At 38.9% G+C, this 12911-nt stretch overlaps 1 long non-coding RNA gene across 1 annotated transcript in view; it reads right to left on the bottom strand.

Moving 5' to 3' along the window:
* Positions 1-3602: 3602 nt before the first annotated feature.
* LOC147173632 (uncharacterized) overlaps positions 3603-12911 on the bottom strand; it is a 12940-nt gene continuing 3631 nt past the window's right edge. Inside the window, exon 3 of the long non-coding RNA XR_015094855.1 lies at positions 3603-4428. This is a non-coding gene — a long non-coding RNA (uncharacterized LOC147173632). The remainder of the gene's footprint in view (positions 4429-12911) is intronic.

Genomic DNA, 12911 nt, shown 5'->3' with positions numbered 1-12911 from the left:
TCTGTCCCCTTTCATTTCTTTTCTTTTAAAGAGTGAAACAAATTTGAATTGAAATGAGTAGAATTTTACAAGATTTTTTTTTTTTTTCAAATGTCTTGGAGAAACTGTGCATTGTGTTCAAAAACATGATCAGCCATGTTAACATGCAATATAGCTTTCTTTATTGCATTCTTAAAATTGGAAGCGATAGATGGATGCAGGCCCAGCCCTGGGCATAGGCGAACTAGGCGGTCGCCTAGGGGCGCCATCTGGTGGAGGGGGCACCAAATTGCAGGCCCCCCCATCAAAAAAAACCTTTAAAATATATATATATATACAAATATAATTATCCAATATATTTCACTCAAAAACATTGCCTTGTCAGACGTACTTACTGCAAGTGTGACTCCAGCACTTCTCCGCCCCCAATTTTGACTGAGAGCATTTATCTGTGTGTGTAATTTACCCAAAACAAGCACGGCGATTCAAGTCACACCTGAAGACGGAGTGCGTCTCACACTTAAGTTTTTCCATATGAATTTGAAGTGACACCAGCAAGCATTTGCTCGCGGCTTCATTGTTGGAAACACGTTTGCCTTTCATCGGATATAAGGGGATATTTAGCGCAGCAGCTGGTTGGCAGACGGGTCGGGGTCTAAAGTAATTTACTGGTCAGCTGATTGAGCTGCTCTCGGGTCAGAATAATCTGAATGCAGGAGGAACAAGCAGGACAGAATCTCTGACCCCAAACGTCCCCATCACGCAAGGCTAGATGGAGGGAACAAGCGGGCTCGGAGGGGAGAAGATTGTGAGCGAGAGGAGAGAGAGATCACTCATCTATATTCCAACACTGGTAATAAGGGTTAATTCATTGGTTAAGGATTAACAAGGCGCAAGAGTGTGATAGGCAAGCAGTTGCCTTCTCAAATATAAGTTTAAATCAACCCCATTAGACGGGATATAATTTCAGACCCAGAGCCCCTCCTGGTGGTAAAGTAATTACATAGTGACCTCCGGGACTACTCTTTTAAAGTAAAACTCCACTGCAAAGTCAGACGTTTTTATTTCTTCCATGCTTAAGAGTTTTTCCCTTTTTGCTACAGTCATTTTATCGGAACAAATCGAAGGATCGATAGAAAAATCATACATATACAGTACACACACACACATATATATATATATATATATATATATATATATATATATATATATATATATATATATATATATATATATATATATATATATATATATATATATATATATATATATATATATATATATATATATATATATATATATATATATATATATATATATATATATATATATATATATATATATATATGTGCAGTTAAAACAACCCGTTTGTAATACTTACTTTTCAATTTTTTTTCCAATAAAACAAGATTGGAACACTGAAGATGTATGCTGCTTGTTAAGAAAAAAATCGGAATCGGCAAAAATCGAGATCGATCAGCAGGTCAGACGTTTTGAAAGCTTGGGGAGGCGTTAGGGCTGTGCAATAAATTGAAATTAAATTACAATTTCAATTAATACACTCCACTATTACAAAATCGGCATTATCGTAAACAAAAATAAAAGATTAATACCAATTTTGAGTTGTTTAAATTTGTGTATTTACACCTTTTTCATTTTAAAATGACTAATCTTATCAATCTTGTTTAGTCCAAAAGGAACTTGCATAATTATAGTGTTTCAAATAAATGTATTTGTCTTGTTTTGTACCCCCCCAAAAAAAGATTGTCCTAATGGAGATTATTATTAATACCAAATTAATCGTGATTAATATTTTCTTCATAATCGAGCAGTTTTTTATTGATGGTTCACTTATTTGATTGTTCGCTTATTTGTTAGTTTTTATTTCTTAGAGTTGGTTTATGCATTTGTATGTACAGAGGATTATCTTTGAGTTTCAGAATTTACAAGTCACAATATATTTTTGGTTAAACAAAGCCAATTATGTTCAATAGTTAAAGATTCATGGAGTACAATTTCTTAGATATTATTTAATTAAAAAAAATATTAATGCTGTATAATTTTCTACAACTTCTTCAAGAACTTTTTTTGTGAATTTCTCATTTCAATTTTTTTTTTTTTACTAATTAGCACTTCAATTATGCCACTTGACAGTATCTTTAAATTATGAAATGATCACTAGTGTTATACACTCCTATTTAAAATGAAAGTGGGGTAAAATTCACTTGCAAGTCATACATGAGTCCAACGTGACCTCATGGCAAGACCACACTAATGACAATCTGAGCTAAGCTAATATTTCATCATCAGCTAAGCGTTGTTGGAATAGTCGGGATGCTATTAGCAGACTAATGGCCAAAATACTCAGGCGCTGTTAAAGAGCAGCCAGCCTTGGTCACACTTGGGATCGGCTGGCTCCTTTTAGCTACGCAGATAGTAAATTAGCATATGAGGAGAGGAGACATGCAAGTGATGGACACACAGGTGACCCTTTCACATATAGGTACACGCACAAAGGCACACAAAAACACATACACGGGCCCGCACACACAAGCATGGACACCGTGACCCCTACATGGTTGATGAGACAGGGGCTGATATGCGAGTCAGGCGGAGCCACATTTGTAAAAAGAGATAGCCAATTACGGGAGCCCGGGCTGGGGGATAATAGCCTGCCTGTCAGGGTCTGTGTGCATGATCTGTAAGCGCATGGATGTGTGTGTGCCTGTGCCTGAGCACGTAGCACCCAAGAGTGAATACCAAGCTCCCTATTCTCACCTATTTGCCCTATATCTTCATTGCTTGGGTATTAATTTCAGAGCGGCGCGGCCACACAGAGCGCGGGTCGTTAGTGTGATTCATCTGCGCTTCATCCCCAAAAAAGGGTAGGGGGAAAGACAGGAAGGAGCTTGAGGCCGTTTCTACCACCACCACGAGAATATTTCTGCTTTCAGCGCCATGAAATAAGGGCTAACATTTAACTATATTCACATTTCTTGCGGTATAATATCAAGTACAATGGCCTTCCAACATGGTCGGACAATCTTAATTTGGATCAGCACTGAAATGGAAACCTTCAAAAGATATCAATCTTCTACATTATGCCGGTATTTTGTCATTATAAATGTACAGTATGTACAGTATGCAATATAACTCCAACTTATTGTGTTTGCCTAATAAACACTTCAGAAGCCATTCCATTTTTGATCCAGAATGGATGGCCTTGAGCCTATCACAGCTGATCCCAGATGAGGGGCGGAGTTATATATATATATATATATATATATATATATATATATATATATATATATATATATATATATATATATATATATATATATATATATATATATATATATATATATATATATATATATATATATATATAACCTTGTAAAATGTACTCAAAAGTTACTTAGAATTTCTGAGTGGAAACATTTTTTGCTCATTTTTTTCAAGTAAATACAGTATTTTTTATTTTTGTTTACAGTGGAGTGTGCAATATAAAAACAGTTAGGTAAAAAATAACCCAATATGGATCCAAAAGGAATCAACCCAACTTTTGGGAGTTAAGAAAATTTTGGGTTATTTTGTACTGAAAAAAAATAAGCACTGTTTTGTGAGTTATTCATTTGACCCAACTATTAGATTTTTAGGGTTAAATGATAAATGAAAAATTTGGGCCGATTCCTTTTGAATTCATATCAGGTTTTTTTTTTTTTTTTACCCAACTGTTTTTAAGAGTGTACACCCTGGACTGGTCGCCAGGGCATATATAGACATCTATTCACAATCACTTTCACACCGAAGTACAATTTACAGTCTTGAATGAACCTAAAATGCATGTTTGTGAAATATGGGAGGAAACTGAAGCAACCGGTTAAAAAAACAAAAAAACATGCAGGCATAGGGAGAACATGCGAATTTCAGCCCGGATCCGAACCCCCACCTAAAAATTTTGAGGAGGGAGTGCTTAACGCAAGGCCACCTTATGACAAAATTCAGCATTTTCAAGAAGTGGCTGCAGAGATCTGTGCTTATTCTGCCTGAGAAATGATCTCTCTATTGTATGATTATATCCAGATAGATGCCACATTTTTGCTAAATAAAGATAACGAGAAAAAGAAACACTGAAATCCGTCTTGGAGGAGGTAATGAGGCGGGTCATTTAAAGGTGGAGACATGATCAAGGATATCTCGTCAACATAATCATTCAAGGCATTCCAATCCATGCGGGTGAAGCCACGGAACGCTATCATAGAGACATTTGGACGAAACAGACCAGAAAGAACGAGAGAGTAAAAAAAAGAAAAAAAGAAAAAAAAAGCAGGAAGGGGCAGCAGCTAGAGAATCATTCCAAAGCTCCAACATCAGTGCTTGTCCTGTACTTTCTACAGACGCATGATCTCCTCAAGGACTCGGCCCCGTCAGCCACAGCGGGCCAGCCACCTGAAACGGAGCCATGATGGACTATCAGAGGAAGGGAAAGTGTTCGGGGGAATTGTGTGGATTTAGTGGTCTGCTGCTGACACATGGCTTTGAGCGTGCTAGAAAAGCACTTTAACTCTTCACTGCTTTTATAGCGTGTACACACCCCATAAAACTTGAGTCTATGTGGCATCTCTCACCCTTTCAAACGCTCACACACAATGCATATGCGTTACATTTGTACATTAAACAACCAAATTCTCAGAGATGAACGACATTGGATTAGTTGATCGGTACTTTTGTATGCCTTCTTTGTCAACAGTACAAGAAGTTTGTAAAACTGGCATTACACATCTGGTGTATACCCTGTTATTGTGAAATTCTATTATTCGCGCCGCATGACTAAAGACTGAGGATTGTGTCAAGTTATATGTGATTTATGTGTGGGCACATAAATGTGTGCACCACTGTACACATAAAAAGTGTAAAGATGTGGAGTGGGATGCAATGAATGGATGGATTCGTTTACTACAATGTATTTTAGTAAATAGTATTTTCGAAAATAGGCAGACGGGGCAAATGGTGTCCACAAAAAAAAGGACAAGGACTAATATAAAGCAAAAATTTGTGGGAAAAATCGAAAATGTGTTGTTCCATTATATCTTTTAAACCCAAAGAAAAAAAGCATAAAAGAAAGTATGAACTAGGGGTGGGAATCTTGGAATGTCTCACGATTCAATTTGATTCCGATTTTTGGGTGTGCGATTCGATTCAGAATCAATTTTCGGTTTGATTGACAGTGATTTTTGCTTCAATTTATCGATGTTCAAGGAATCGTAATGATCTACTCCAGTTTGACTCGCTAATGCTAATTAGTGCGCTACTCGAGGCACTTTTATCACTCAAAAGAACGTCTCCACGCTGCAAAAAAAAAAACTTTTATTGGAATAACTTGATCGTGACTTTTTCCTTCTACTCGCTAATGTGGCTACAACTTAACAGTGTATCAGACCGCGTGGAACCACACTGCCCCTAAGTGGCCAAATCGGGTACAACATGAACAGCACTCCCATTAAAGGCACACACAAACAAAGGGAAGACAGTATAAAATAATTTAAATAAAATCTATTTTGGGACATTTAAAATCGATTTTCAATCGTACTGAATGAGAATCGCGATTCTTATGAGAATCGATATTTGGGCACACCCCTAGTATGAACATTCAATTTTTTTTGTTGTGGACTTGACTGGATGGGCCAATTTGGTATGGTAATCTGGTTAATATTGCGTTAGTGGAATACGAGTTCAGCAACTAAACCCAGCCGCTTATATTCATCTCAGGGTGCGGCCATTTTGCCACTTGCTGTCGACTGAAGATGACATCACAGTTGCTCAGGTATCAGGTAACAGCCAATGACAGCGCAGCTTCAAAAAACAGGTGAACTCTGATTGGTTGTTGCCTGAGCAACTGTGATGTCATCTTCAGTCAACAGCAAGAGGCAAAAAGGCCGCACCCTGAAGTAGATAAAAACAGCTGGATTTTGCTTTATAACTCATATTCTAAAAATGCAGTATTAATCAGAATATCATGTTAAGACTAGTGAGGTCACATATAACATATTATTGCCAAGAAATGTTTAAGGTTGACTTCCACTTTAACTCATTCACTGCCATTGACGGCTATTGACGTCAAAAATTCATTTGAACTATTTCTATTAGTTTAACATTTTTGAGTATGAAAACATTGTACATTTAGAACAGACATAAAATGTATGATTAATCGTGAGTTAACTATTGAAGTCATGCGATTAATTACAATTAAAAATAAGGAGCGTCAGGCGATTAAAATCATAATTCATTTCTTGACTTTACGAGTTAACTCACGATTAATCACAAATTTGATATCTGTTCCAAATGTAAAATAATTTGTTTTTCTAGGTTTACATAAGTGGAAAAAAATGTTAAACTAATAGAAATAGTTCAAATGAATTTTTTACGTCTATAATCGTCAATGGCAGTGAATGAGTTAATATTCCAGCTCTCAAGTTTGTTTGCATTAGGATGAGCGGTTCAGATAATGGATGGCTGGATGGATGATTATTTCCTTTAAAAAATAAAAATAAAAAATAAAAAGAGTGTGGCCGCAAATCGTTTTGATCAAGGATGGCAAAAACGTTATACTGTGCCTATCAAAAAACCACCTCAAGCCTTCAAATGATGACAATGGGGGGAAAAATAACTACGTATACCAATTAATGGCCAAATGAGTGCATCTTTACGTTTTTCATACACATTTAAGCCTGCCCAGATTGGATCTTAAATGCAAGAAAACAAAGCAATATGTGATATAGCTCTCTCTTGGTTTCTCCATCTCTGTAATAGAGATGCAAGCTCCGTAATGCTCGCTGGGAGCCAAGCATGAGATTGAGGATTTCTCACACACCATGCATTATTCATAGCGCAGAGCAACAGAGTGTGTAAGATGAGAATTACGCAGCATGAAGAGAACAGGGGAGCGAGGACTGAAGGGAGAACAGGGGAGGGGAGATGGGGAGGAAGAAGAGGGCAACACAGGTGAGCGAGAAAGAGTGAGGAGAAGTGAAAAGAGAGACGGTGGACACGGTCAGATCTCCATTTTCTTTTCCTGTCAGCTTAACCCCCGGATTGTTCTTGGAGTTGGAGAACAGTGGGGTGGGACGGAAATGAATATGGAAACTGGAGAGCTCGGAGAGCGTCGCCAGATTGGCTCACAATTTGCATTTGTTAAGTACACGTCTTGTGAGTCGGTTTGTATTCCAAGCACAAACTGGATAGCGCGCAGGAAATTTCAGGGCTCCGTTACAATTCGTGTCCAGCCTTCGTTCGTCGTAATGAAAAACAGTGGGAAGTGAGTCGGTGTTGGAATTGATTTGTTTAACAATGGCAATGGAACAAAGCAGGAGGCATGGGAGCAAAAATAGAAGGCTCGCTATCTTAAATGAAACCCCGAGACCAAGAAATTGCAAGATTGTGGCAGATGCAATTTGACAAATGAATTGCACGGAACGATATTGTGCGTTTTTTATTCCAATAATTGATCGATGGCGGGGGGAAAAAAATAAAGTCCATTACAGTGTAACAAAAGACACAAACCCTCGCAAATATACTCACGGCGCTCTTAATTTAAACCTCGAAAGTACACCTAGTAATTGGCCAAATGTAATTCATCAGCCACTATTTCTCTGATTTGAATTATTAAATCAAAGTGACTCTGTTGGAGGAAACCACTGCAATAAAATTGTAGTTATTCTCCTGATGACCCTCATTTTCTTTGTCTGAAAGCCTTTCTCAGCAGACGACTAATGGTTATTAGAGAGCCAACTTAATGGAATATTACATTACACTGTATATTTTTGTTAAACGTGAGCACGCGTGTGTGTGCGCGCGCGCGCATAAACGTCTCCTCGGATGCGGCCTTAATGACAAGAATGTGACGGTTACTGGCTTTTTAACTTCCCGGTGATGAAAAGCCAGTATTAATTTGGGCTACAGATTTCATTTGTTCAGAACAGGAAAAACAATATAAATCACTTTTAGAGTGATTAGAGGGAGGGTTGGATTAATCCAGGCTTGATTAGGGCATTATGCCGCCTTGTTATGGACACACAGGGTGACTGACGGTAATTACTGTCTGTAATAGGAGAACACACACTCAGTCAAGGCATCAGCCACAGCAGCCTAGGTGTGTGTGGGAGCGTGCACACTCGGAAGATACTCAGGCTGATAACATTTGCTTTCCACCAATTACACGGAGAAATATGTGGAATATTTGCAATTGTTGGCGCGAGCTGGCCCCGGCGCGACACACAAACAGCGTTCGAGGGAGTGAGTCATGGCTTTCTTTATGATTATTGATATCCTGAGACAAACATATTTACCCGGATAATAAAAACAGATGGCAGTAGGTAAGGCTAATATTACTGTGTGGAAAATTAGAGAGGTGCTAAATCAGCAAATCAATTTACGGACGCGCAATTGGGCCTCGTCCCGACGCAATGTCGACAACTTGAGGAGCCAAAACGTCCGCGCCGAAACAAAAGGATATTTGAATTAGGCTCATTAAAGGGCGACTGATTTTATTCTTTACAGAAGATGCGTGTTAACTGCGTTATATAGAAGTTTATACCATTTTTTTGGTATGGGAGCGTTCCTGAATGCGTCAAGCTAAATTTCCTTTTAAAGTTTGGAAGCAGACATAAGGCGACCGAATGAAACGTGTCCCGTAAAAAAAAAAAAGATTGGAAAATAATGTACATTATGCATATTTATCACAATGTCCAACATCTCTCTCGCATGTGGCGTTTTTCCTTAATGGCGCAAGTCGTTTCATTTCATCACATGGCTGCTTGGAGGAGAACTTAAAACACGCCGTTGGCTCAGCAAGAGCTCCAACATGATTTGATATGCTGAACCCCCCCCCCCCCTTTTCCACTCCCAACCACCCAACACCAGTCCCTTTGGGCTGTAAAACAGCCATTGAGGACCTTATTTTACGAGTGCACACTTCTGCTCTTTGCATGTTTATGGCCCACATTTGGAACAAATGGCACGCATTGGCTGGAACAACACAGATAAATCTTGTCAAGTCACAGGCGGGGACGCCGAGAGAGTGCTGCACTCAGTGGCGCTCAGTGGCTGACGAGAGGAGTGCTTGCATTATTCAATTAATACCTGAAAGGGGCACAATTTATGCAGCATTTAGCGACGCGGGCCAAGACACACAAACACAAAACATACAGCTCGCAAAGGCAGTCTTGTGTTTGCATCCTGGGAAAAGACTGGACTCCCCCTTCCATTTTGCCAAATCAAATATACAGTGAGAGCAAGCTAAAAGGCACTTTCAATCAGCCGCTCCGGGTCTTTCTGTCAATCCGTGAACAACAACAATCTAGCCTACTTGGAGTGGTCCAAGTCAACATCCATTCCCCAATAAATTCAATCAGCGACGGCGCGTGTGCGCCTGTTTGTGTGTCACTCTGACAGGTACGACAACAAAAGATGAATTTTCAGGGAACACCTGCACACGGAGCCAATGTTGAATATTCAAGGGCATTTATTGAAGTTTGGAAAATGCAGAATTCGAATGCACTTTGTTGCAGCTCATTCAAAGTGACGATACGGGCAAATAATCTTAAGAGGGCTGAGCGGCAGAGTTGTCAGGCCTGAGCTAATGACATTGACGCGGAGGGGCTGCACACCAGAGTGATTGGCTGACAGTCGGAGAGCCAAAAGCAGCGCTCGCCGCCTCATCATGGGCCTGCCCGCGCTCTCATTATTCGGCCACAAATGGAAATGCAAATCGCTCGCTTGCCGCGGACGCCTCAAATTTATTAAACTAAAAGGTTTAATTTCCATTTTTCTCTGCATCAGCTTTATTTATAAATGTCGTGCCCTATGAAGACCCTGTTATTTTCTCCTTCTCCTCCAGGCTCTTAACAAATCTGCTCATTAATATGGAAATGGGGAATCAATCAGCCCCCCCCCCCTCCTCTGTCGAAGGGCGTTGTGTGTAATGTGCTCTGACTGGTCATCAGAATAAACATGTTTACATATTCACACTGAACTTATGTCTACAGTCCGAAATATGGATGCAATACTTTTTATGCTGATTTTTTTTCATGACTCGAATTTGGTTTACCTAAACACAAACAAAATGTTTATATTTCCCAAATATGGCATGCTTTTGTTTACATTTGCATTAGTGCACACCAGAGGTAAGATTTGACTTGTATCTCAATTTCTGATAAATAAGCATATAATATGTGTATAATACATTCAAATAATTTAATATTATTATTTATTTATAAAAACATAAAGAAATATATATTCTATTATAAATAAATGCGTCAAAATAGACCGTGCCTGCGTTTTCTTCTGTGGCCCATTTTAATTCAAATAATTTTGAAGGTGCGTGAATATGTTTGGCGTGACTTGGGAGGTTTATTGAAGAATTTGCGCTAAATAGTGTAGGTCTTGTCAACTATGCAATTGACATTTTTGTTCTCAACCGGGTAGCCAAAATGCTTCCATACTGTTGACCTAAATGAGCCTGGATGGTCTGCAATTTTGTTGTTTTTATTCATACCAGCCATGTTTCTTCCTCTCCTCTGATCAGAGGTCTTCACATAGTTCAACAGAACAAACACGAGCAGTAGCCACAGTTGTAGTCACATGAAATGCAGTTGGAGGAGGCTTGTTGAATAAATGTATCTTCAATCTAGTCATCTAGCTTAAAAATGTTGTAATGACCTTCAAATAATAATAACATTATATATGTCACATTAGGTTCCGTAGCACTGTGAGCTCATCTGGCTGTGTCTGGATTAGAGTCCCAAATTTTGTGAGTTAGAAAAGACTCATGTCTCAAGAGTGCCACAATGTTAGGTTTCGATACTGGATAAGGCTTAATAGTCATAAAAAAAAAAAAAATGCATTCTGCCAAACAAACAAATGAAAGCGCAATCAAGAGTGCAGCGCAGTGCAGCCTGACTGGTCAAGTACACTCTTAAATGTCTAATGATATCACACAACAACGCAAGGACATGGAATGGATACTATCAATTTTAGGCAGTATGCAATTTTAATGTCAACAGATCAGAGTAATTTGGCAGCATGTGCTGCCTGGTCGATGGATTAATTCAACAAAAGCTAAGTGCTCACTAATAACGATTGTAACAAACTTGTGAACCAAAATGGAGAGATATCAGCCTTTTGTTTTCATATGGGGTGCTCTCACAACTACTACATACCTAAACTCGTGAAAATCTTGGAGCAAAACATATCATACGATTACATTTATTTTTGGCAAATGGTGATGGGGTCACCAAATGATTTCTTCTTTTTTTTTTTTTTTTTACAATTCGTGAATTAAACTTCAGAGAAGCATTTTTACATTTTGGAAAGCTAAATGTTTTACTTCAATTCATGAGTAAAAAAAAAATGGGTGCTACATTTACATTTGAGTACACGTTTTGGTATATATATTTTTTTCACACGAATTATATCACAAAAAGTCTTAAAGAGGAATTCAAACCAAAAATGTTCAGTACTACAATATGCTATATGCAGCCCCACTAATCTAAACACAGTCTTCTGATTAACATTCTACTTGTGGAATGCGAATTAAGCAGCAAAATCGACCCGATTTTATTCATTCTCAAGGGGCGGCCATTTTGCAACTTGAAAATCAACTGAAAATGACATCACAGTTGCTCAGGGCTCAGGAAATGACGAATCACAGCTCAGCTATGACCAAACTCACAGAATAGGTGATGTGTGATTGGCCGTTACCTGATCTCTGAGCACCTGTGATGTCATTTTCAGTTGACAGCAAATGGCCACCTCCTTGGATGGATAAAAACGGGTGGAGTGTGCTGCATAATTCACATTCCATAAATGCAATATCAATCAGAATACCGTCTTTGGACTAGTGGGGTTGCATAGAACGTATTATTGCAATGAAAATGTTTGGGTTGACTTCCCCTTCACGTTGCATTCAGGTTCCATCTTCCATCCGACATTTAATGCAATATAATAATAACAACAAAGAGTTTAATTATGTATACTTTTGGGATGTCTATTGTTACATTTTAGAACGAGTGATTTCACCTTATGATGATAACATTTAAATACTGCATTTCCTTCCCATTCACTCATCAAAATATTGCCAGAATGGCGCCAGATGTTGCGGCATTAATAAGCCATAATACCAAGTCCTGCTTATCCAACCTTTCAGAACTCTAAAATAACACTCATAGACATTAATGAGATGTAATTATACGCCAGGTTCTAATTCAGGGCAATCTGGGGATAATTGCATCCACGGCTTTTAACACTTGGTCGTCAAGTTGGCGGGTGAATGACTTTCCCTCTGCCTCTCGGTCTGCCTATGCCCGTCTCTCCACAGTCGACAGCGGAGAGTGAACTATCGCACCTATCCACTCTGGTCGGCGACCTAATGAACATTTCTAAATGGCCATGACCAGCTGGTTAGGAGACTAATGTAGCAGCTATTAGCCAAAGTGGTTGTTTCCACACACACATACACACACATACACACTCATGAGGACTGCAGTATTAGAGACACAGAGGATGGGAGGACGAGGGCGGACATTTTCACCATCTTTTTTTTTTTTTCCCTAGGCACACGTGTAGAGTGCATACACAAAGACGGGCAGTCACAGCCACGGCTTGTTTATCTTTCACATTGTGCAGCAAACAAACCATGCGACAGATTCTAAACCATTAGAGTGCTTATTAGGGCCTCAAGGTGTGTGTGCATCTGATTAGGAAAATTCTGTTTTACTCAAGGTCTAAGCACTGCGGTTGCAGACCACTGACCATTGATTATTCATAGAGTCTGTGATTGGGTCCATTAATACGAGATTAGGGGAGGAACTGATGCTCACTTTCAGTGTGTATGTGTGTGCGCACAGAAGGTGAATTGTAATGAATGCGCAGCTTGT

The sequence above is a fragment of the Leptonotus elevatus genome, chromosome 5, assembly GCF_054856555.1.
Source record: "Leptonotus elevatus isolate MCC_2025b chromosome 5, RoL_Lele_1.0, whole genome shotgun sequence".
NCBI lineage: Eukaryota > Metazoa > Chordata > Actinopteri > Syngnathiformes > Syngnathidae > Leptonotus > Leptonotus elevatus.
Note: the sequence above shows the minus strand (reverse complement) of the source record. Positions and strands in the feature narration are given on the sequence as shown.